Source organism: Arvicanthis niloticus, chromosome 11 (genome assembly GCF_011762505.2).
Source record: "Arvicanthis niloticus isolate mArvNil1 chromosome 11, mArvNil1.pat.X, whole genome shotgun sequence".
In the NCBI taxonomy this organism is placed as follows: Eukaryota; Metazoa; Chordata; class Mammalia; order Rodentia; family Muridae; genus Arvicanthis; species Arvicanthis niloticus.
The window spans coordinates 41974372-41998786 of record NC_047668.1 but is presented as its reverse complement, the minus strand read 5'-3'; the positions used below and the strand labels follow the sequence as shown (position 1 = coordinate 41998786).

Sequence of the window (24415 nt, the reverse complement as noted above, 5' to 3'; positions counted from 1 at the left end):
CCCATCCACAGGCCTCTGTTTGCTCTCCCCAGCTGTTCTGCTCTCAAACAGGCAGAGCGTCAAGAGGCTCTAAGGGACATAGTTAGTGACAGGTGATTGCAGCAAGCCCAGGACTGATGGGATAATCAGAAAATGACTATAGATGCCTAGAAGGAGAATGGGAGGGGGTGGGGTAGGAAACAGATTCCAGGCATGCAGCAAGTGGAGCCAGATCCCTGGACAGGGATGAGAAGCTGATGGGGAAACTGAGGCATGATGTTGAGGAAGGTGTGACACAAGACTCAGGCCCCAGCAGGCTCTCTACTTCTGACACCCATGCCTCTTCTCCATGAATAAAGCATGAGGGAGAGGGGGTGCTGTCATCATTATCGTCTGACTCCATAATAGAAAAATTAAAATTTAAAGTGATGGAAAGTGACGAGAGACAGAAATGTTCCTAGAAACTGGAGATTGTGCACTGGGCCGCTCTTGGTGAAGATGACATCAGACACCCGAGTCCCCAGGAGTGGGTTTTTAATGTTTCAGTATTTGAAGTGGAGGACACAGGAGCCCTTTGTTCTCTGGGCCCCTGGGGGCCTTCAGTTCTCACTACCAGCCCCAAGAAGCAACTTCATCTCACCATGGTCCTATGCTTTGTGATACAGGCGGCCTCAGGAGTCCTGGCCAAGTCTACCCGTGCCACCTATGGGGACCCATGCCATGCTCATGTCAAAGGAAGCCCAGGCCATTTAAAAGCCAAGCCACTAAAAGCCTTTCCAAATTGTCTCTAAAGTTCTTAGCCTGAATCCAATATTTGAACTCCAGGGTCCTTGGGAGTTTTGACTCCAGACTCCCTTCCTTCCTGGGGTGGCTGAGGGTTGGCATTGTGATGGATGTTGGCTACCAGCTCTGGTTGATGTTAGTTGTTTTAATGTTTTAAAACCAGGTCTCGCTACAAAGCAAAGTGGCTTTAACTCTTGTTTTCCAGCCTCACCCCAATCAGTGTTGGGAGTGCAGGTGTGTGCCGTTGCATCCAGAAAGAGGTCTGTTTTTCTACTCTTGGGCTCTAGGAAAATCTAAAATGTAGCCAAGTCCTTAGTCCCCACCCCACTCCCAGGAGCTCAGAGCAACCTGGCTGGGCTTGCCCAGTTCCCCAGGGCAACCACTTGTCTTCCGCTGGCCTGCTGGGCTCCAAATGCTACTGGGCTCCTTCCTGAAGAGCATCCAAATCCTCCCCCCTGAGTCAAGCTGAGTCCTCAGGTCAGTGGGGCAGAATGCCAGAGCCCCAGGGACAACAGGCTGCACAAAACACTTACTTTAATTAGAAGAATTATGTAAAACAGATCAGAAAGTTGGCAAAAATATGGGACAAAAAAGTCACTGAAGGCCACCTCCTGACCCAGCCACTCGTTTGCCTCACCCTCTGATGCTTTCCTCACAGTATTGGCATGCACTGCAGAGAGGCCACCTTCTCTGCGGTCAGCCTTCTCAAGAAGTCTGAGGATTATAGGAGACACCCTTTTCCTCTGAGACACAGCTTGTCCGCCTAGATGGAGGATGTAAGTGGCCTCCCATCTGCAGCCGAGGTGGCGTCTTGTGAGGAGCAGGTGTGAGGAATTCCAGGGAGGAATTAGGAGAGAGGAGTTGAGTAGACATCTGGACATGATGGCATAGAGTCTGTGCCCAACCACCTCCTTCCTGGCAGTCTTCCTCCTTACTGATTATTGGTCTGTAATCTGTGTACACACACACACACACACACACACACACACACACACACACACACACACACGAGAGCTGAAGTTCTGTGAGGTGTGGATTTCTGGGACTTCACCACACGAAGCAGGACCATGATGCTGCTGGGAGAATTTGAAGCGTGGAGAGGGAAATAGCAGAAATCATGTGGTAGATGATTCCACAGGCCACAGAAGGTCTGCCAGAGTTCTGGGATGGAGAGGTGTTAAGCCCTCCCTCACATTGAGCTGTTTATGATGAACAAAGAATGCTAGAAAATAGGGTGGGTGGAGAGGGGAGGGAGGGAAGGAAGATCCTTATTGTCCCAGCAGGAGTTTGGGTCTGCCCTGTCCAAGGTCTCTCCAGGGTGAGTGCTTACTCCTGGAGAGCCATGACCTTATCCCTTATCTTTTGCTTAAAGTCTGCCCTTTTATCTAGTAACATTGTATCCCTCCAGAGAATTCACTAAGCAAGAGGTGTTGGCTACATTCTGTCCTGTCTCCAGTCCTACACTCCCTCCAGAGGCTGAGGTAGATTTGAGGGTATTGCTCAGAGGCCAGAGCTGAGGAGTGGCAGTTGTCTGTGTGTGAGGAAGGCAGAGGGCATGGGTCCAGCATTCACTCCCATCTCATGCCCTTTGAGACACTTAAGGCAAAGCTGTTATGGAAGGACACGAATTGTACAATGGCGTGTGTGTGTGTGTGTGTGTGTGTGTGTGTGTGTGTGGTGTGGCTGTTGGGACAGATACAAATACGGAAGTAGAAATCAGACCTGGATGTCAGCCCCAGATTTTCCTTTTAGCAGCTGTCTGACCTTGGACAGTTTTCCAATCTCTAGACTTTACTTTCTTTGTAGGGCTGGACAGGGTCACCCCCCTCCCACTGAGTCAAAGAGGCAGCAAGCCGCAATCACTGTATACAAAGCTATTGAGCACAAAGGCACCAAACCAGCTGTCTCCTGGTCTGCCTTGTTTTATATCTTGTGAGAGAGAGAGAGAGAGAGAGAGAGAGAGAGAGAGAGAGAGAGAGAGAGAGAGAGAGAGAATGAGAATTGGCTGGAAAACCAGCAATTAATAAAATAAGTCAGGAGAGTAATTGGCGAGGTGATAAATATTCATATTTGCTAAACCACTTATTAGCATAAATTTAAAAGATTTCTTTCTCCTGCTAACATTGTTTTGGGTAGTTACAGAGCTGGGTACATTTGTCAAAACTAAATGGATTGTACACCTAGAAAGGATGAAATTTATTGTAGGTAAATTAAATTTTTTTTTCCTTAGCTGGGTATAGTGACACATGCCTGTAATCCTAGCAATGAGGGAGCCGAGGCAGGAGGATGATAAGTTCTAGGCTGAATATATATATATATATATATATATATATATATATATATATATATGGCAAAACACATGTAATTGACAAGGTCTAACTTAAGAGGATGTATCTGATATTGATGAAGAAAAAGACACCTTTTTTTTTTTTTAGATTTTTTTTTAATTGTCTGTGTATGAGAACATATAGGTGGCCTTGGAGGACAGTGGTGTCAGATCCTTTAGAGCTGGAGCTCTAGGCAGTTGTGGGCAAGTCAGCATGTGTCCCAGAAACAGAACTAGAACCTCTGCTAGGGCAGTATGTGTTCTTAACCACTGAGCCACCTCTCTAGCCCTGCCATCTAAATAGTTTGCTCTGTAGACCAGGCTGTCCTTGAACTCACAGAGATCCACTTGCCTTTGCAGAAACCAAAGGTAAGAGCCACCGTGCCCAGTTTTGTAAACCGAACTTCTGGTGGCAAGTTTTAAAAATGTTTGGACTTGAACATGACTTAATCCTTTCTATTCTGTGGAAGGCCACCCCTTATACTCCTCCCCAGAGCCATCAGGGGGACACTACCCTGATTCTCCTCATGAGACCTTCACAGAGGCTACAGTGTGCAGACAGAAGCAACCCTGCCGTTTCCCAGAGATGACTGCTTCCTCCTCCCTTCTGTTTCTGAAGCCCCTCATCTCATCACTTGTCTGTCAAAAATCCTGTGAGGATGAACAAAACGTGGCTCATGGGAGTTGGTTTGGAGAGAAGGGGTTTATAACGTTACATACTGTCCTTGGCCCCATAAAGCGAAGGACTTGTGGTGAGACCCTAGAGGGTTGACAGACTTGGAAGACATACACTAAGCTTCCCTCTGGGCTGTGGATGAAATTCCACAAGGCAATAGCTGATCTTTTCTCAATGACAGCTCAGCAGGGCTCTCAGTTAATGGCCTTACAGTGAGTACAGCAACCCCGCCTATCTCTCCATTGGACATCCATTCACGAGTGCCTGGTGGTTTTGCCTGGACCACATCAGCCATTTCAGCCTCTACCTCTACGACATGCATACTACTTATCAGATTGGCCCAGGATGGGAGGAGGCGGGGAGCTATTAAAATTCCAGAAGCCTTGGTGGGTTGAGAAGATGAGCCTGGAAGGAGAGGGAATGTGTTAAGGCTAACGGCAGACTTCTCACCATGCTTTAAACGTGTAGTCACTCATTCATGAGAGGACAGGTGTGAGAAAAACGAAGACCACTGGAGACTTAGGGGACACTCAGAACCAATGGTCTTTCTCAACACATCTGCACAGGCTGACTGCAGCCTTGAGCAGGAAGCTGAAGGCCCTAAAGCCAGGCCTCCCCAGAACAGGCACACCCTCCTCATTGTAAGGATGGACCTGCTGGCCCAAGTCTATCTGGAGGTCCAGACAGGAAGAATGCTTATCTCAACCAAGCCCTGTGCATTTTTCTTATTTCGTAAATGCCACTGCCCCCAAAGAGCTGTTAATCAAGTCTGGCTGTGAGTCTACCTGCTCTGCCCTTTTGCCACTGTGACTGCACTTTAAAAACTTCAGCTGTCACTCAGCAAGTGGCTTTGCTAGCTTTGGAGATACCCCAGCCCATGCTCTGGGGGTGGGGAGAAGATGTGTGGGCAGACTGGTGGAAGAGCCATCTGTACGCCCTGAGAAGTCTCTGGCTTGAGGTCTGGAGTGAACAGGGAGAACCTGCTGGGACCAGGCAGTCATCGAGCTTTGTTCTTTGAGTCTGTGAAGTGAGGAATACCTGGGCTTTTCATCTAGCTAGCCCTGCTGAGAAAAGCCAGTGGGCACTGGGCCAGAGGCTAATACCGGCAGAGGTCTGTTTTAGCCCAGGGATCTGAGTGCTGACCGCAGCCGCCCACTGTCTGCTGTGTAGCACAAGCTCTGGCCTCCCCAGAGGATGAGCAGCCTTCTGGTTGAGTGGAGTACTTCCTGGAAAGTTTCTGCCAGGACTGCACTCCACACCCAGCCATATTCATATTCATAGTCACTTGCTGGCTCTTACTGGAGGCTCTGTTACATGTCACCTGCTCTGGAAAGCTCTCCTGAACCCTAGGCAAAGTTAGAGCTACCTCCTTGGCTTCTTCTAGTATCTATCACCTACCCAGGACTTCCTGTGGCCTTTTTGCTACATGTACCATGAACTCTTTGGAGGCAAGAATCACCCTTGTTCTGTGTTCCATTCCAGACACTTAAGACGGGGTCTGACACATGGCGGGAGTTTGGTTAAACGTGAGCAGAAAGGGTCCTCTGTGCTGGTTCTGTCTGAGCTATCCAGGAGCCCCCCTGTGGTGGCGCTTCCAGGATGTATGTGAAGCTGACACACTTGCCTGGTGCTATTAGAAGCTGAACAGTTGCCAGCCTGTCTGGGTCTCATGCTGCTTTCCCATTGGGAGACTTGTGCAAGTCTCCTTTCTCAGGCCTGGATGTATCTCTGTGGAGACATTGGGTAACACCTGAATGTCCATGTAGAGATGATGGTTCTATTTGCTTCATCATCAGCTAGATTGAGACTGTGTTAGCATGTTAGATAACACTTAGGGGACCAGGTTATTGGGCCTGAACAACTTGGGGTATCCTGATGTCCTCTGTGACAACTCCTACACTGGTCCTCACTGCCGCCAAGGCATGTTGTCACTGCAGTCCCAAGATGGTCTCGTCTACAGTAAAGATTGGTCTTAGGGTCAAATGTGATCAAAGTACATTGTATGAATGTGTGATGTCACAGGGAGGCCCTGTTATGTCATGCAGTTAATACGTACCAAGGAAAATGTGACAGTGTCACACTATTACAATGTGTCTTTGTTTGGTTGTTTTTTTTTGTTTGTTTGTTTTGTTTTTTTGTTTTTTTTAAGGCTAGTCCTGTGTGATCTGAAGTTTGCTGAAACAGTGTCATTAAAGATACGTAGATTAAAACATTACCACTGTAAACCTGCTAGAATGGCCAGAGTCCAAACTTTCCTGGAAGGCAGCTGGCAGTTTCTCACAACACTAAACATGTTCTCACTCTATGATCCAATAGTCACCTTCCTTCATACTACCAAAGAGGTCCAAACATGTGTCCACAAAAACTTACACACAAGGACCCCATGCCCAACTGCTATGACCCAAGTTGACCTTTTCAGCCACATGACTCCACTGTAACCTGCCAAGTTGCCACAGGCTCAAAACTGCAGGGCCAAGCAATTACAGATGAAACTTCTGAATCTGTGGCCAGAGTAAACTTTTTCCGCATCTAAGATGATGATCTCAGGTGTCTTTTGATGGAAAGTTGACTCAGACACAACTCTGCTGCTGGAATCTACAGTCTGTCGAAACACGAGAGCAGCAGTGGCTTATGGAGTCCAGCTCATGTCCCAGCATCTCAGGTACAACACTGTTGTTGTCTGGGACTTTGTAGTTCTTAGGCTGGTGTAGACTGTCATAGGTATGTACCCCCATTCTCTTCACCCATTGCCACATGTTTCCCTCTGAGAGATGCAACATGACTTTTGCTGAGAGCTGCTAACATTTAAAAATATTATATATTATATATATGCATAATTACCCATATGTGCACACACTTCCACCCACGTGCATGTGTACACACACACATAACACATGCCTTTTTAATGGTATCTCTGAATTGGCGTGTTTACTTTATATCTAGAACCAGTTTACTGAGATTTGCCCCAACCTGTAAGACACATTTCTTTCTCACATGTGAGCCACAGACAACTCTGGACCTCCACTCGAGGGCGGGGCTGGCTGGAAAATCATTCTTTTATTTACACACTTACGTCACTTCTCACGCAAGGAGTGGGCATGAGGCTGGATGCCAGCAAGTGTGGCTACTGCAAAAGACCCCTTGTGGGAGCTTAGGGACAGAGAAGTGGAATCCTCTTCCCTGTGGGTAAGATGGGCACAGGCTCCTAACCCTGGTGAGTGCCCAGTTCCCTGTGGGGTGTCATCTCATGCCTCACCACTGCAAGGCACAACTCTGTCCTGTTCTGGACAGGTGAAAAGTGGGGCCTTCAGACTTAATCTCATTTGCTCTCTCTGTGCCCAGAGGTGTGCTGGGTGCCAGGCAGGGGGTCCTCTGTCCACACTAGTTCCTTGCTGCAGGGCTAGCTCTAGACAGTTAAGAGATGCCATCAGTGCCACCAGCGGCTGAGTAAGATAAGGGGAAAGTGAACCTTGTGGTACAATAGGAGTGGGGTAGAGCAACAGCTTTGAACACGCAGATTGTAACCATCGGGAGATGGTCTCAGGAGCCCCACCCGTACATTTATTTTCACTGCTACTTCATAATTGTGATTTTTCTACTGAGTGGTGTCTCAGTTCCTAAGAACATTGGAAATATGTGTTTTCTTATGGTTGCAACCTACAGGTTGAGAACCACTAGGGTGGTGGGGTCAGGTGCTTGGAGCCTCCATGGAGGGACATCAAGACTCATCTGAAGGAGAATAGTTCATTGAGAAGTTGGGAACTGTTCTAGGCAGAGGAAATAGTCCAATGGCATGCCAGAGCTTAGAGATGGTCAGGTGGCTAAAGCACGAGAATTGTTTTGTGAACGAACTTCTCTTCTTCCCACTACCTGCTAGTCTCTCTGAGGTGCTGACCTAGGGCTGCCAGTGGTGCATGGAGTTACCCCAGGGGTAACCCTAGAACTCTCACACCTCCTACAGTGGCCTCAGCTCATGTGGTTGGGAATCTACATGGGAACAAGCAGTGACTCTAGGCTTCTTTCCTGGTGGGGGCAATTGTATGTTCTCAACAGACTCTGGATGCAGCTGATTTCAGGGAGATGCTACCATCCACAGGGAAGCTCCCCCTGTGGCTTAAAGCTGGCCTGAGTCTGGACTATATTAGTTGAGCCAGGCTGGATTAATCCGTGATGCTGAGCGTACAGTGTGGACAGATCCTGGGGAGCTGTCAAGATGGCGACGTTGTTCAAATCCTGTGTCTACCCACGCCTGAATGGCTGAGCAGTGTCACTAACAGGACTCCTGTCTTCGGGTGCCTGTGGTGAGGCAGTTGTTGTGGGAATGTGAAGGCTGCTCGTTTGAGGGGAATGAATAATTTATTTCTGTTTTCGCATGGCTTATCCCTTCATCGAAGTTGAGCTCCAAGCATCCTGCAGGCTCCTGATTAAGGGGCTTCGGCAGCCTTAATCCCAGTCTTTGTGGTGTGTTTCCACGTGGTCACTTCACAGGCTACATTTCAGGAGTGTCTTTGCTTTGAATTTCTCTGTCTCTGTCTCTGTCTCTGTCTCTGTCTCTGTCTCTCTCACTCCCTCTCTCTGTCTGTCTCTCTCTCAGGAAAAAAAGTTCCTCTCTTACCTGTCCAGAAACTTTAATCCCAATAATTCTGCCTCACAGGTTGACTTTCTTTAGTGTTTGTGACAAGCCAAAAGCTACCTATGGCTACACTCACCCCAGATTGTCTGATTGTTACATGGACCAGCCTCAGCCCCTGCCTAGATTGCTCACCTATCTCCTATCTCCTTTGAACCACCTCTGGCAAAGGTCCTGGCATATGCCCAACATTCATCCTGCCCAGGTTACCATCCTGACCCTCCAAGTCCATCATTTAAGAATCCACAATGGCTCCCAACTGCCAAACACAGTCTGAATCAAAACTGATAATGAATTACCCTGGTTCCTCCTTTGAGCTGCCTGCTGATTCTTCATTCAAAGTTTAGGGAGGGTCTTCTTCATCCAGGAGGTATTTGGGGACTTATGGACCCAGGACCAAGATCCCACTCTCTGACTGCACAACTCCAGAACAAGATCATCAGCACAGAGATGGCAGGCAGGCCTGTCGGATGGCCTGGCCCTGGGTGGGAACTGAGGGAGACAACATGGAGCACGTCAGGATTTGGGCATATCGTATGCATGTGAATGTACTTTCACATGGTCCTGTGCACAACAGGATGGTACTGCCAGCCCTTTGCATAAATGCCCATGAGTTGAGAGGGTGTTTCTGAATGGGTTCATCGCCTCATGTGGTCTCATGGCTACCCAAAGAAGGACAGGGAGAAGAGATGGAGGAGGCAGCAGTTCCAGGAGAGGTGACTGTCCAGGGCTACCTAGTGACATAGCAGAGTTCAGAATCGGCATGCTTTAGATTCCTTCCATGTTGAAGGGTTCACCCCCAACTCACCCTTCACATTCCTGGTACTCTGAGAACCTGCTGTCCTTCAGTCACCTGGGGTGGACTCAGGACAGCCACTCTTAGGGACACTGTGGCCATTGTGCTTCCTCTCTGGTATGATGATAATTTGTTCCAGACCTAATACCCGCTCTCCTCTCTCCTCCAATTTCATTATTAATAAAACTGTTGGAATGTGTAACGGTGGCACTCACAGATGACAGGCGGTCACTGAGTGACCACAGGTGGTATCACAGGAACACTTGGAAACTTTCTGTCACTATCTGACAAATGAAAAGCATCTGCCTCTCCCAGGAGTTTTGCTTGGTCATGCTGCCACACCTCACACACTGGCCTCACTTGCCCACTTCTGGGTATATGGCCTGGCCACACCTGGCCATACTGGTCTTACAGGGCCACTCCTGGCCATACACCTGGTCACACCTAGCTCTGTGATTTAGGACCAAGACTCTTCCCTCTTGGGATCTTTTACCCAACTGTAAGATGACAGGGATGGACCGGCTGGGTGGTTTTTTCTTCTTCTTTGCTTTACCCAGGGAAGCCTCAGCTAAGTGTCCGTGTTCACAGATGTGGTCCCACTGTGGAAGGAAGGGCAGACTACTTTTCCTTCCTATCCTCATGAGACTTGATGCAAAAGTTCTGGCTGAGACAGGAGAGCATCCCTTCTTGTGGGCACCACTCCACAGAAGCAGAAAGTGCCAGTTGGGTTAGAAGACACACACACACACACACACACACACACACACACACACATCTGGTGTTGGCTAAGGTTTTTAACCGTCTTCCTTCTGGAGCAGGAGACCCCTTGGTCACTTCCTGGGAAGAATGCCAGAATGGGTGTCATATGGCCCCTGGTCCAGGGTCAGCAGCAGCAGGTAGTCATGGTGGCAGGTAACAATGGCCCTGGCTAGGGAGGTCCCAAGAAGTCTATTATGAGAAAAGGGCCACCTTTATCCCCACTCTCTGGAAGATGATGTACACCCACCCACCTAGCCAGACAAAGCTGAAAAGTCTCGATTCACCACTACTCTGGTCCCCACAGACTCTTTACTCTGGTGCCTGATATTTTTGCAGTTTCTAGTTTTCAGAGTTCTTCTACAGCAATGTTGCTTAAATTCTGAGTTCTTGGGCTGGTGAGATGGCTCACTAGGAAAGGGTTCCCACCACCATCTCCCAAGCTGAGAGCTATCCTCATGACTCACATGGTGGAAGGAGAAAACTGACTCATGAAGACTGTCTTCTACTTACCACATGCAGCCGTAGCACACACACACCCTCACCAAATACACACACACACACACACCACACATGATGCACACACATAGCACACATACCACACACAAACACACCCATACACACACATACCCCACACACATGATGCACAAACACACATAGCACACACACCACACACAAACACACCCATACACACACACACCACACACATGATGCACAAACACACATAGCACACACACCACACACACCACACACATGATGCACAAACACACATAGCACACACACCACACACAAACACACCCATACACACACACCACACACATGATGCACAAACACACATAGCACACACACCACACACAAACACACCCATACACACCACACCACACACAAATACACCCATACACACACACCACACACACCACGTACAAACACACCCATACACACACACACTATACACATGATGCACAAACACATACCACACACAGCACACACACACACAAACACACACACAGACACCTGCACCCTCCCCAAACATACATACACACACACACACATCCCTAAATGAATAGATAACAATTTATTTTAAAAAATTAAGAGGAATGCCCACAGTGTTTAAGTCATTCATGGTGTCCCTCAAACCTGATACACTGCATGCTAATTAACAGTCGATATGTTAGGAGGTGGAGGCTTCGGGAGGTTGATTACATCAGGAAAGTAGACCTCTCAAGATGGGATTCATTCCCTTATAAAAAGAGGAAGAGGGCCTTCCCCCTACCACACAAGAACATGGTGGTGAACCAGGAGAGCGGCCTCACCAGAACCCATCCATACTGGCACCTTGACCTCAGATTTGCCCCAGAACTAGGAACTGAAAATGTGTTAAGCTGCTCACTCTGTGGACAGTTTATTATAGCAGGCCCCAAGGCGTGTGGACTCTTGTGTCTGGTTTCTTCATTCACCATTGTCTGTGTGGTTAGGCATCTCTGAAGGGCATTCTGATGACTTTTTATTATTCTGTTATGTGAAGACATAAAACTTTCCTACTGGTGAAGTGTAGATGGACGTTTGGGTAGCTTACAAATTGGTGCTGGCACATGCCCCCGGGGTGTGTGCGTAGCCACCTGTCTCAGTGTATCAGGGAGCTAGACCCCTGCTTCGTGGAGGATGTGAGTAGCAGATAACCTAGTCTTTTGAAGTGAGCGTAGACGGCAGGCTTTGTTGTCTATTTGCTTGTTTGTTTTTTGAGACAAGCTCTCATGTATCCCACGGTAGCCTCGAACATGCTGTGTACCTGAAGATGACCTTAAAAGTCTGATCCTCCTGCCTTGACCCACTGAGTACTGGAATTACAGGTGTGTACAACTAGGTCTGGTTTGTTCAACGAGAGGGATTAAACTCAGTGCTTCAGGAATGCCAGGGAAGCACACTAATAAGTCAGCCACACAGGCTGTGGGAGTACAAGCAAGAGCCACAGTTGGGTACCACATAGGCTTTGGAGTAGTAGGCATCTTTTTAAAAAAAAATATTTATTTATTTTATGTATATGAGTATACTATCTTCATGCTCACCAGAGGAACATATATAGCCCATGCTATACAGTATAACCCAGGCTAGCCTGGAACTGACACCTCTCTCACCTTAGCGTTCCTACTCTAGGGTCACAGGTATATGCCATCATACCCAGCTGTAACTCAGTTTCCTGAGCTGTGCAATGAAAGAGATGCCTCTACAGAGAGAGGTCATCGTCTGGATGGTATTGGAGGGTATTCTGTGAGCCACTGTGCTTATTACCTGGGGACCGTGGTGAGTCATTTTTAAACCACAGTCACTAAGGAGTAGTCATAATCCCAAACCATCCATCTTGGGCTTCAGAGCCCACAATATTTTTTTTTCTCCCTAAGGGACTCTGCTTCCTAATTAAGTTGAGCTTCAGAATATATTAAGACAATTTGTCATCTCTTGAGCACACATCCGGTCTGTGGGAGCGGGCTAGAGAGGCCATTTCCGGGTTCTCTGCAGGTTCTTGGAGGTAGCATGATACATTACCTGGACGGGAGTTGTGACTGGGGGCTGGAGGGAGACTTCTCTAGCTGAAGGCAGCCACAAGGGACCCTCCAGGTCTGGGCCATCAAGAGACTCCTGCCACAGAAACAGCCAAGGACTCCAAAAAGTCTAAGGCTGCAACTGCTGTGCTGTGGGTACATCTGGGCTGTTCATGTGACTGATCTGAGACCTCGTCAGCTGGAACTTCTTATGGACCATGTATACCCTGACAACTGGCCCTCCACAGCACCCCCAGATCCTGGAGCACCCCTTGAATAAGGAGGATGCTGAGAGTGTCTAACAGTATGCCTGGCATCAGGCATGTATCCAAGTAAGCCTACTGGGCTGTGCGCTTCCCACAAATGTAGACGTGGCCCTGGATGTAGTGCACATGGGGCCCTCAGCCTGGGTGGCCAGCAAGGGGGGCGGGGGGAGGGCAAGGTGCTGTACTAGCTCAGCCTAAAGTATGTTCTTTGGGGCGGTGGCCTGAATGTGAAACTGCGTGTTCTCTTCATCATCTAAATTGACACCTGCTCTCCTCTTCCTGTCTGAGAAGGATAATGGTCCAGCGCTAGGAAACCATGTGGTTTATCTCCTTGTTCCCAGGACTCTGTTCTTTGTCCTTCTGCCTTCAGATGTAGAAATGTAGAAAGACGTTGGCTTAGTTCCTTTTTTGCTTTTGGTGGGTGTCTTAGTTGCTGCTGCTGTAATGGAACACCATGACCAAAATTCGAGGAAAGGGCTTATTATCTTCCATGTCACCGTTCATCATCAAAAGAAGTCAGGACAGAAACTCAGGCAGAGAAGGAACATGGAGGCAGGAGCTGATGCAGAGGCCATGGAGGGGTGCTGCTTACTGGCTTAGCCTTCTTCCTTCTAGAACCCAGGACCACCAGCCTAGGGTTGTCCCCACCCACAAAGGGCTGGGCCTTTTCCCATCGGTTTATGAAGAAAGTGCCCTACAGTTGGATGTTGTGGAGATGGTTTCTCAATTGAGGTTTCCTTCTTCTAGATAACTCCAGCTTGTGTCAAGTTGACATAAAAACTAGTCAGCATACCGGGTTTTGAAGAAACGGTTCATATACCCTAAATTACCATGTCATAATATGAAGTAAATGTAATACACATAATTCAGTTGGTGGTGGTCTTTTCACGAGTATTAGTCCGTTTTGGAATGTTTCATCACACTAGAGCAGCTGTTCACAGCCTGTATCCCCTGTGGGGGTCAAATGACCCTTTCACAGGGGCCACCTAAGACCATCGGAAAACACAGTGTATTAAAAGTTCGCAGCATCAGGAAGACTGAGAACGTCTCTAGAAGAAACCTCACACTCCTAACTACACCCTTGTTTCCCCAGATCCAAGAACCACCACCACCATGGCAGGCAAGATAGCTTGGTGAGCAAAGACTCTCGTATCACACCTGAACTTAATCCCTGGAACCCACATGGTGGAAAAGAGAACCAACTCCCAAAAAGTTGTGCCCTTCTCTCTCTCTCTCTCTCTCTCTCTCTCTCTCTCTCTCTCTCTCTCTCTCACACACACACACACACACACACACACACACTCACACATAAATAATTTTATTTAAAAAAAAATTAGTCTTGCATGCCAGATGGTTTTGACATCCTTGTTAAACTGTATGTGTGGGTTCAGTCGATTGGCTTTTGAGGCACAGGACTGAGCCTTGGGCTTTGCTCATGCTAGGCAGGTGCTCTGTCCCGGGACTACATCCTACAGCCCCAGATGTATGCATTTATTTCTGGACTCCCAGTTCCACTTCATTGCTCTGTGTCTTTCCATGTGTCGGCACCGTGCCACCCTGACCTGAATGCCTTTTGCTAAGCTTTACATTTGGTAGGTAGTTGGCTCATATGGCTTGCTGCACTATTGTAAGGACCAGAGCTCAGATCCCAGAACCCACGGCAAATGTCAGTTGTGCATGGCGGCTGTGATTTCAGTGTTCCAAAGGTCCAGATGGGATCCTGAGACAAGCTGGCTACCCAGCCCAGCAGCATCAGTGAGCTCTGTGTCCAGTTGAAAGTCCTAGCAATGAAGGAGGGTTCCTGAGGTCAACCTCAGGCCACACACACACACACACACACACACACACGCCGTCACACATACACTGCACAGACAAAACACAAGGAAGATTGGGAGGTATGAGTCCTACGATTTTCTTCTTCTTTATAACTATTTTTGGCTACTTCAAGTCCTTTGCAATCCCGTATGAATTTTGAAATCAGTTTTTCGTTTTCTACAAAAAAGCAGGGATTATATTAAGTCTGTAGATCAGTTTGGAGAGTGTCCAGCTTAACGTTAAGTCTTGTGGTTTGTAAACAGAGAATGTTTCCCAAGTTATGTAGCTCTTCCTTGAGACCTTTCAACAATTTTTTGCTTCCTCCAGGAGTGCTAGTGCATGCCCATAATCCCAGAACTTCGGAGGCTGAAGCCAGAGGATTGAGGCAAGTCTGAGACCTGGCTAGACTACATAGCAAGTCCTAGGCTAGTGTGAATTATACAGCAGACCTTGTTTGTTTGTTTGTTTGTTTTAATAATAGTTATTAATTAATTAAGCAAACCAAAACAATGTTGTGTTATTTTCCAGAGCAGCACTTTTTGCACTTTTTATTGAGTATTTTTTTCCCCTTAGAGTTTATTCTGTTTGATGCTCTGTTTGGAATTGCTTATTCTAATCGATGTTATCATTATCTTCCTAACTTGATTTTTGAATTGCAAATTTCTACACATAGTCATTTTTATCTATTGATCTTGCCTCTAGCAGCCTCATTGAAAAATGTTGTAATGGGTTCATCAAGGGTGCTAATTATCAGATAATAACAGCAGAAAGTAGAAATGGTGTGCTCCCTCCATTCTCACAATAAATATCTTTCATTTTTGTATTTTTTTTTCCTTGCTTTATCGCCCTGCTTAGAACTGTGTGACTTGGATAGATACAGCTGGGAGGTAGCTCAGTGGTTAAAGCACAAGGACCAGAGCTTGCATCCTCAGAACCCAAGTAAATGTCAAATGGGCATCCTGGGTCCCTTGTCATGACAACAAGTAGAAAATTGAGACAGAGCAAGCTGGCTAGCAAGGCCAGCTAGACAGATGTGGTGGTTTGAATATGCTTGGTCCGGGGAGTGGCACTATTAGGAGGTGTGGCCCTGTTGGAGTAGGTGTAGCCTTGTTGAAGGAAGTGTGTTACTATGGGCGTGGGCAGTGAGACCCTCCTCCTAAGCACGTGGGAGCTGGGTCTTCTCCTAGCAGCCTTCAGATGAAGATGTAGAACTCTCAGCTCCTCCTGCACCATGCCTGCCCGGATGCTGCCATACTCCTGCCTTGATGATACTGGAATGAACCTCTGAACCTGTAAGCCAGCCCCAGTTTAATGTTGTCTTTTAAGAGTTGCCTTGGTCATGGTGTCTGTTCGCAGCACTAAAAGCCTAAGACAACAGGTGAGCTCTGAGTTCAGTGAGAGATCCTGCTTTAATGAAAAAGGTAAAAAGTGATGGAGGAAGACTCGAGACATCAGCCTTGGGCCTCCACACCCCTGCATGTGTACATACACACACATGCACCCACATACATGCAAACACCAACGTGTGCATGGCAAGAAAGAAAGAAATGGCAAGAATGAGCAGACACCCTTATCTGATTCTTCATGCTAGGAGGCATGCCAATATTAATTGTAATGTTAGCTCTGACTTTTAGTTGTTGTTCGTAGATGCCCTTCATCAAATGCACAGGTTTGTGTGTGTGTGTGTGTGTGTGTGTTTTTGTTTTGTTTTTTTTTTTGTTTTGTTTTGTTTTGTTTTGTTTTTTGTCCCATTATCCAGATATAGCTTTTTCATTAGGTAAGGGCATCAGATATTGTCAAGTGCTTCTTCTAGATCTGTCTGGGTGAGCATGCAACTTTGGGTTGTTATTGATATGATACACTACATCAGAATATGTAGAGGTGCTGCAGGCAGCCTTTGTCCCACAGTACATGTATTGGATGCTCAGAACCAAGGCTGCTGTGAAGTCACATGATGCAACATGTATGAGCCCACCAGGAACACCTCAGATAGTATATGTTTGATTCTGATTTATTTTTTGGTCATTGTATTTGGTTTTTGAAACCTTCTGTTGCCAATTTTGTTTTCAGCCATCATATTCAGTGGCTCCTTATGGAGTTGTGACATATGGTTTAAGGAGCTGGGTATTACAAGATAAGCCTACAAGAAGGTTCAGTGAGCAAAGATGCTTGCCCCCAAGACTGAGAGCCTGAATTTGATCCCTGGGATCCGCATGGTTGAAGTCGAGAACCAACTCCTCAAAGTTGTTTTCTGATCTCCACACACAAGCCTTGGCGCACACATGCTTATACACATAGACACACACAAAGGCACAAAAACAAATACATTTAATAACAACAAAAAAGAAACCGATCCTTAGGTGGTAAATAAGCCAAGCTTGCATTCCTGGGATAAACTTCACCTGGTTGTGGTGAATGATCCTTTTATATGATGCTGTATTTAGCATGCTGTTTTGTGATGGATTTTTGATATCCATAATGAGAATGGCTCAGGACTTTTATTCTCCTATGAAGTATTTCTCTGGTTGTGTGTCACTATCTCTTTGAGCGTGTTGGGTGGCACACCCTCTCTTTCTGCCTCCTGGGGAATCGGTAAAGGAATTCACATCTTTGCAGAGCTGACCGTGAAGCCACTTGGGTGTGGAGTTTTCACTGTGTGTAATTTTCTCTTCGCTTATTCAACCTCTTCATTACTTGAATCCATTTGTACCTTTTCTTTTCTTCTTGACAAATTATATTAGCTACTTTTCTCATTGTGGTGACCACACCTGACCAGAAGCTAGGGGAGAGGAAAGATTTATTTGGGCTCACTGAAGGGATACAGTGTATCCTAGTGGAAGAGGTACCACAGCAAGAGTTCCAGGAGCTCGTTCATCTGGATAGATCAGGAAGCAGCGAGAGATGAGTGGGAGAAGGCTCCAGGCTATATATAACCTCAAGGCCTGCCCCCAGCAAAAAAAACCTCACTCCTAAAAGACTACAACCTCAAGCAGGGCATCGGCTTGGACAATGTGTTCAAACATGAGAGTGGGGGGAAGAGGGGGTCCGGTCAGAATACTCTACCACCAAATCAGAATACAGCTCTTGTTTTGTAGCCTGAGCTGGCCAGACTCACAGTAGTACCCCCCCACCCCCACCCCAGTGCTGCGATGACAGGTCATCAGACTTAGCTAAAGAGTGTGCCCTTTCAGTTGGCTAAAATACTCCCAAGCTTCCCCTTGCTCTTCCAGAGTTGACATCATTGAGTTCTTTTCTATGTGCAGAGTTGCTTTTTTGGTTGGTTGGTTGGTTGGTTGGTTGGTTGGTTTTGTTTTGTTGGTTTTGTTTTGTTTTTAGTGCACTAACTCATAATTTTAACATAGTAGGAAGTGCCATAATTCTGTCCGGTTTACAACTGTGGTAAAGGGAAAAGGAGAAGTTGAGTAACAGATTGAGGTTACCCATCAGGAACAAGGCTCTGTCTGGCCAGAGGACCATGCTGCCCTCTCTGTCTGTCCCCTTCCTCTCCAGCTGTCCTCACAGATAGATGGGTCAGGCGTGGCCACAGCCTACCTTCGTTCTGACAGACCAAAAAGGCTGTCAGACCAACGGAGAAACACCCTGCAGGAGCTTGGGGCTCTGGTGCAGGCAGGAGCCTGGCTGTACCTTTTGTACCAGCCCAAAGGCTCTTCCCCGCCAGGATGCCTATGCATCCTTGGAGCAGCAGGACCTTCATCTCCGGCTCTGTATGACTCACCCATCTCTCCTCCAGAGGAAGAGACAATCTGTAAGACAATCGCAGACAGAAATCAGGATCTACCAGACATAGCTCAACATAATTATTCCCGCCTAATGACTTCTGCTCCTTGAGTCCGTCTCCAACAATCACTGCAATCTTTATCTGCCATTGGAAAGCTGGTAGCCGGGGAGCTCCTGCAGCTGAATGATAGGGCCGGGGAGAAATTTGCAATTCATGTTAATGGAGTGTTCACAAGCAGCCTTGAGGGTCTCTGGAATGGAGGGCTCTTATGCAAGGAAACCTGGGATCAGAGATGGCTGTTGGGGACGGGAGCATGTCTTCCTCAGGGATTCATCTCACTTCCTTGGCCATGTTAGTTATACCTTACCAGAAGACATGGCCCTTATCCTGTAGAGATCCTGTGTTCAGGAACAACAGCTAGCCAGGTCTTTGATGTTCCCCAGGAAAAAAAATTCAGGATAGGGCAGTATAGAAACAGACTTTGAGTTTATTAAAGGGAGTTTCTGTTTTGTTTGTTTTCTTTTTGAAACAGGATCCTGTGTATCCCACACTGGCCCTGAATTTCTGATCTTCCTGCCTCCACTTTCCAAATGATGAGATTATGGGTGTGGGCTGCCATGCCTGGTTTTAATGCAGTACTGAAAACTGAACTAAGGCCCAGTCGTGCATGTCAGAGAAACCTGAGTGAGCTATGCCTTCAGCCTTAACAAGAGATTTTAAACATAGATTTGAGAACAAGAATTAACAGAAGGAGAAGCAGGGCTGTAGGGTTGGCCCAGTAGGTAGAGGGGCTTGCTGCACAATCGCGGAGGCTGAGTTTGAATTCCCAGAATCCATGTGAAAAGCTAGATGCAGTCGTGAGCATGTGTAATCCTAGCGTTCCTACCAGGAAACAGGAGAATCCCTGACACTCAGGCCTGTGAGCCTGGCCTAACGCGAAGATTCCACCTCAAATAAGACAGAAGGCAAGGACCAACACCTAAGGTTGTCCTCTGACCTCTGCATGGGCACCATGGCACACACATGCCTGTATTCACACACATGAATGCACACACATACGTACATGTGCTAAGTAAGTAAGTTAGAAGGAAAACTGGCCAGGAAGAACAAAACACACCCTGCAGGAGCCTTCAGTCCCTTAACTTTGAGGAGTCTCCTGTATGATTTTGGTGACCCTATAGTCTGATCATGTGATTCATGTCACAAAGGTTATCTGAACACTTAGGTTGTTCTCATTGTAAGTTAGTAATCTTTCAAGACAGGGTTTCTCTGTGTAGCTCTGATTGGTAATCACTTTGTAGACCAGGCTGGCTTCAAATTCACAGAAACCTGCCTGCCTCTGCCTCCAGAGTGCTGGGATTAAAGGTGCATGCCACCACACCCAGCCTGAGAGTTAGTAATCTTGTTTGTGAGGTTTCCAAAAACTATCCAGAGATGAGCCAGGCCATGCTCAGGGTCATCCATGCTCAGGCCTTTGGCATGGTTCACTGCTGTTAGCGTTCTTACGGGAAACATCTCTATATAAAAGAAATAGTCTCTCTGTGTCAGCACCCTCCACAGCAAGTGTTCATCATTCTGGAATTCTTGATTCCCAGCAGGGCAGAGGCTACATCTGGACTCTCAGTGAAGGGCCATCCCTTCCCACAGCTCCATAGCCTTCTCTTGCTTCTATACTTCCTGTTACACAGGGAGAACCTGACCATGCTGAGGTCACATGGTGTACCCAATATGTGCCCAAGGTCACTTAGCTGCTGGGCAAGCTTGAAACAAGAACTTACTCTAGGACCTCCCCACACCCAGCAGGCCTTAAACCTGGGAACATCTCTAGGGGATGGGGGATAGCTGATAATAAGTGCTTTCTTGAATTGGGTATGGTCCCCTGTGCTGAGCTGGGATTGATGAGTGGTCCCCTGGTGGTCATTAGAGCTGTTCCCAGAAGGCTGACATTTTTGTAGCTGAACAGCTAAGGCACCTCCAGCTGGTTGAGGCAAGGCTCTGTCTAGAGCAGTGGTTCCCAATCTTCCTAATGCTGCAGCCCTTTGAGACAGTTCCTCGTGCTGTGGTGTTTCCCCACCGTAAAATTATTTATATTGCTACTTGATAACTGTAAATTTGCTACTGTTATGAATTGTAATGTAAATATCTGTGTTTTCGGATGGTCTTAGGCGACCCTGTGAAAGGGTCATTCAAGCCCCAAAGGGGTTGCAACCCACAGGCTGAGAACCACCTCTGCTCCTGAGGAACAGAACAATGGAATGGATGTGTTACAAAGAGGATTTATTAGACTGGCTTACACGGTAGGACAGTATCTAGTCCAGCAATGGAGAGGCTGAGAACCCTCTATGTTCAGCACCGAAGCTGCACCCCTCAGCAGTCTCAGTGCGGTGCTGAAGGTGTGGAGAGTTCCTGGACAGCCACTGGTCCTATGCCTGGGCTCTGATAGGTTAAGGCTGGAGGGAGCATCAGAGCCAGACTATATGCACTCACTGGCAAGGAGGGAAGGCAGGCAGCCATAAGCGGCCCTTGTATCTACGCTGCCTACCCTCAGGGAGGCTCTTACTCCATCAGTTAATCTTCCAGGAAGTAACTCTTACAGACTCACCCACTTCAAAGTGTGGTCCAGATCCAGTCAAGTGGACCACCAAGATTAGCATCACAGACACCGATGGTACAGCATCTCGCGAGCTGAGAGATGGCAGGCTGGGGCTTACCTGCTCAGCTCAGTGATGGGGAGACACCCCACCTCACCCCACATCTACCCCCCCCCCCAGTGTATATTCACATCCCTAAAAGAAGGTGGGATGCTTGTTCATTGAACCCTTGGTAATTTTTTCACTGAACCCAACAGAACTTGGCCCTCTGCAAGAGCCGTGAATGTTCTTACCACTGAACCCTACCTCTGGCCTGTGTTTGTAAACTCCGTAGGATAATATGTAGTAGTGTTTGGTTCTCTCAAAGTGGGTTCCTCAAGGTCATCATCATACTTAGTGCCATTGTCCATTGTTCTCATTTTTGCCCTCCCCCAGCCTCCTGCCCGCCCCCCAAGCTGGTTCCCTTTCTCCCTTGCTTCATCCCTTCTGCTTTCATGTCATGTGTATCCTGTTACTCTACCTCCCATAGGATCCTTCCCTCTCAGGCTCCCCTATCTGGTTTCAACACACACACCATCCATACACACACACACACACCATCCATATACAATACACACCATCTATATATACATATACAGACACACACACATATGCATGCACACACACATATATACCACATACACACACCATACATATATACACACACCATCCATACACAATACACACCATCCATATATACACACACGGGCACACACACATATGCGCGCACACACATATATACCACATACACATATATACACACACACTATCCATACACAATACATACCATCCATATATACACACACAGACACACACATATGTGCACACGCACACACATATATACCACATTCACATATACACACACACCACACATACACACACCATCCATCCATACACACACACATGCACTCACACACACACACTCCCCTTTTTGAGTCTGCCTCATTTTGCTTAACAATGATTTCTAGTTCCTTCTGTTTTGTACAAGTATCTTGCTTTTGCTTTTCTTTCTGATTACATAAAATCACGTTACGCGTGTACCCTGTCGTCAAGTTGGTTAACAATGGTGAATGCAGAAAGCAGGGCCTGAGCTGAGGGATTTGCATTTTGGTGTTTCACTTAGTCAAGAGTGCCATGGCATGTCCCAGAGTCTCTCCCCCTCAGGAAGCCTTATACAGTATGGCTCTTGGCCAAGGTTGTGGGGAAGGCAGGCAGGATGAGGAAATCAGTGGCTGGCATTGTATACCTACTTGCCTGGTGACTTCCGCTGTGTGTTCTAATGACCTTCCACGGGATTCCACTCCTTTCCAGTATCTGCCTGCACTTTGACTCCTGGGTACCAAATCAGAACTCCTGGAACCTTTTGGGGATGGGGGCTTTGAAACACCTTGAGAAAATATGGACGCGGTGGAGCACAGGGTCTCTGAGGTCAGTGAAGCAGGTCTGCATACAACATTGTAGAAGACATGCATCTGTGAACCTGGACTGTGCAGCTCAAAGCGTGAACACACTGTGTAGGCTATGGACCAAGTGTCAGCGACCGGTGATGGTACAGATGTCCCATTCTGGTGTAGGGTGTTGACCAGATGGGCCCAGGGGGTATTTTTGTACCTCTCTTTCAGCTTTTCTATGAATCTAAAACTGCCCTAAAATGAAGTCTGTTAAAAAATACATATGGAGACTGGTGGGGTGGTTCAGTGCTAGGAGTTCTTCCTGTTCTTTGAGTGGACCCTGGTTCCATTCCTCCCATGTTAGGAGGCTCACAACCACAGGTAGCTCCAGATCTGGAGTGGGGGGTGTCTGGTGCCCCCTTCTGGCCTCCACAGGCACCTGCACTAACGTGCATATTCCCACACTAATGTGCACGTATCTGGTAGGGAAGTGTATGGCTTTTCTAGTCCAGACTTGGATTCTTGGTCTGAGTCTGAATTCAGGGGGATTCCTTTGTAAAGTACTAAGTATCGATGAGTGGCTGCTTTGTGTGCAGCTCCTGGCTAGGCACTGATGCAAGGTAGTGAAATGATGCATTCTTGACTTCGTGATGTCCAGTCAACTGGGCTGCGTGGGAGGAGGGCAGACACACAGTCCCCGCCCCACCCCCAGTCTGCAGAGCAAGGGGAGCTCCAGGTCCTTCTGCTCTTTAGAACAGACCCCCGGAGCGAACTGGTGCTTGGTGCCGCGAGCACATAGGAACTGATCGTTTTCATTTATGAAGGGACTCTGCACCAGAAGGGGAAACCGACACAGTGCTGTAGCCTAGCAAGAGAAGTTGTGCTCAGGTGACAGGACTTTCCTCTCCCATCCTGATTGACCCTTAGCTCCTGAGTCAATCACTAGCCTCCATATAGGCCTCATTTTCCCTCTCAAGGAAAAGAAAGTAACGCTGGGCCCCCCTCCTTGGCCTATCCTGAGGATCTCAGGGGAGAAAGACAGCTTTTAGTGAGGTGCAAGACTATTTATGGACAGTTCCAGAGTACTGTTCACTGGGAAGAGGCCACCAGTCCCCACGTGGGGAGGAGACAGGGAGGAAAGAGATGGCCTTCAGACATGGCTCTACAGTGGGCTAAGGTACAGTGATTCATGATGCGGACTGTGTGTTTCCTTGCCTGGACTGGTGAGGGCTTGTGTGCTGTCTGAGTTGCGATGTATTTTTTACTCAATGTATACATCTTCTATGTGCCATGCCCTGAGCCAGTGAGGCTTGGCTGGGCAATATGGGCTTTAAGGAGAAGGCCTGGGGGTCAGCCCTAGTAAGGTCCAGAGCAGGATCTTGGGTGCTCCTCTGAGCCTTTCTAAGCCCAGCCTGGATGCTCCACCAAGCCTCCTAATGACCAGAAGGCATAAAGAGCCAGGAACCACACACAGCTGCATCTGGATGGCCCAGTCACCTAGTTGAGTTATAATTAATATTTTGAGCCTGGAGAGCCATGTCCATGACCAGCATCGACATAGTGTAATAATGTGATAATGTAATCCCAGCTGAGGGTGCCAATATCTCACCAGGCTTCTGTTAATGGGGGATTGTAGGAATTGGACACACACATACACACACATACACACACATACACACACACACACACACACAGAGAGAGTACACACATGCATGCTCAAGTAAGCATGCACACCCTCTCAGCTTTGCTTGGCTGCTTAGGGCAAGTGAAGAGATGTTGTGAGCTTATCCAGATGCCAGTGTCCCACGTGACCTGTGGTCCTCTTTTCCAGGGGCATGGTCTAGCAGCTCCTCAAACCTGTGCATCATCCCCCAGCAGTTCTGATCCCTGCTCTGCCTTGGCCTCCACTTGGCCCTAGGTAAGTCACCCTGAGGCCAATGGGCCTGCAGAACATGAGGACTGTGAATGGAAGGGGTGGCTTTTGCAAAGACTGTGGGGATAGTCTCCTCAGTGACCTCAGGGGACAGGTCAGGAAACTGAGGCTGAGAGGTAAGAAGAACCCTGTAGGTTCCAGGTTCAGCTCTCTTC

At 47.6% G+C, this 24415-nt stretch overlaps 1 protein-coding gene across 3 annotated transcripts in view; it reads left to right on the top strand.

Moving 5' to 3' along the window:
• Positions 1-24415, top strand: part of Hpcal1 (hippocalcin like 1) — a 105901-nt gene that overhangs the window by 55867 nt on the left and 25619 nt on the right. For 2 of the 3 annotated variants that reach the window (XM_034514374.2, XM_076942079.1), the window contains exon 2: positions 24159-24245. The exons of the other annotated variant lie outside the window; for it this stretch is intronic. The gene's annotated coding sequence lies outside the window, so the exon portion shown is untranslated. The remainder of the gene's footprint in view (positions 1-24158; positions 24246-24415) is intronic. 3 annotated transcript variants of the gene reach the window in all.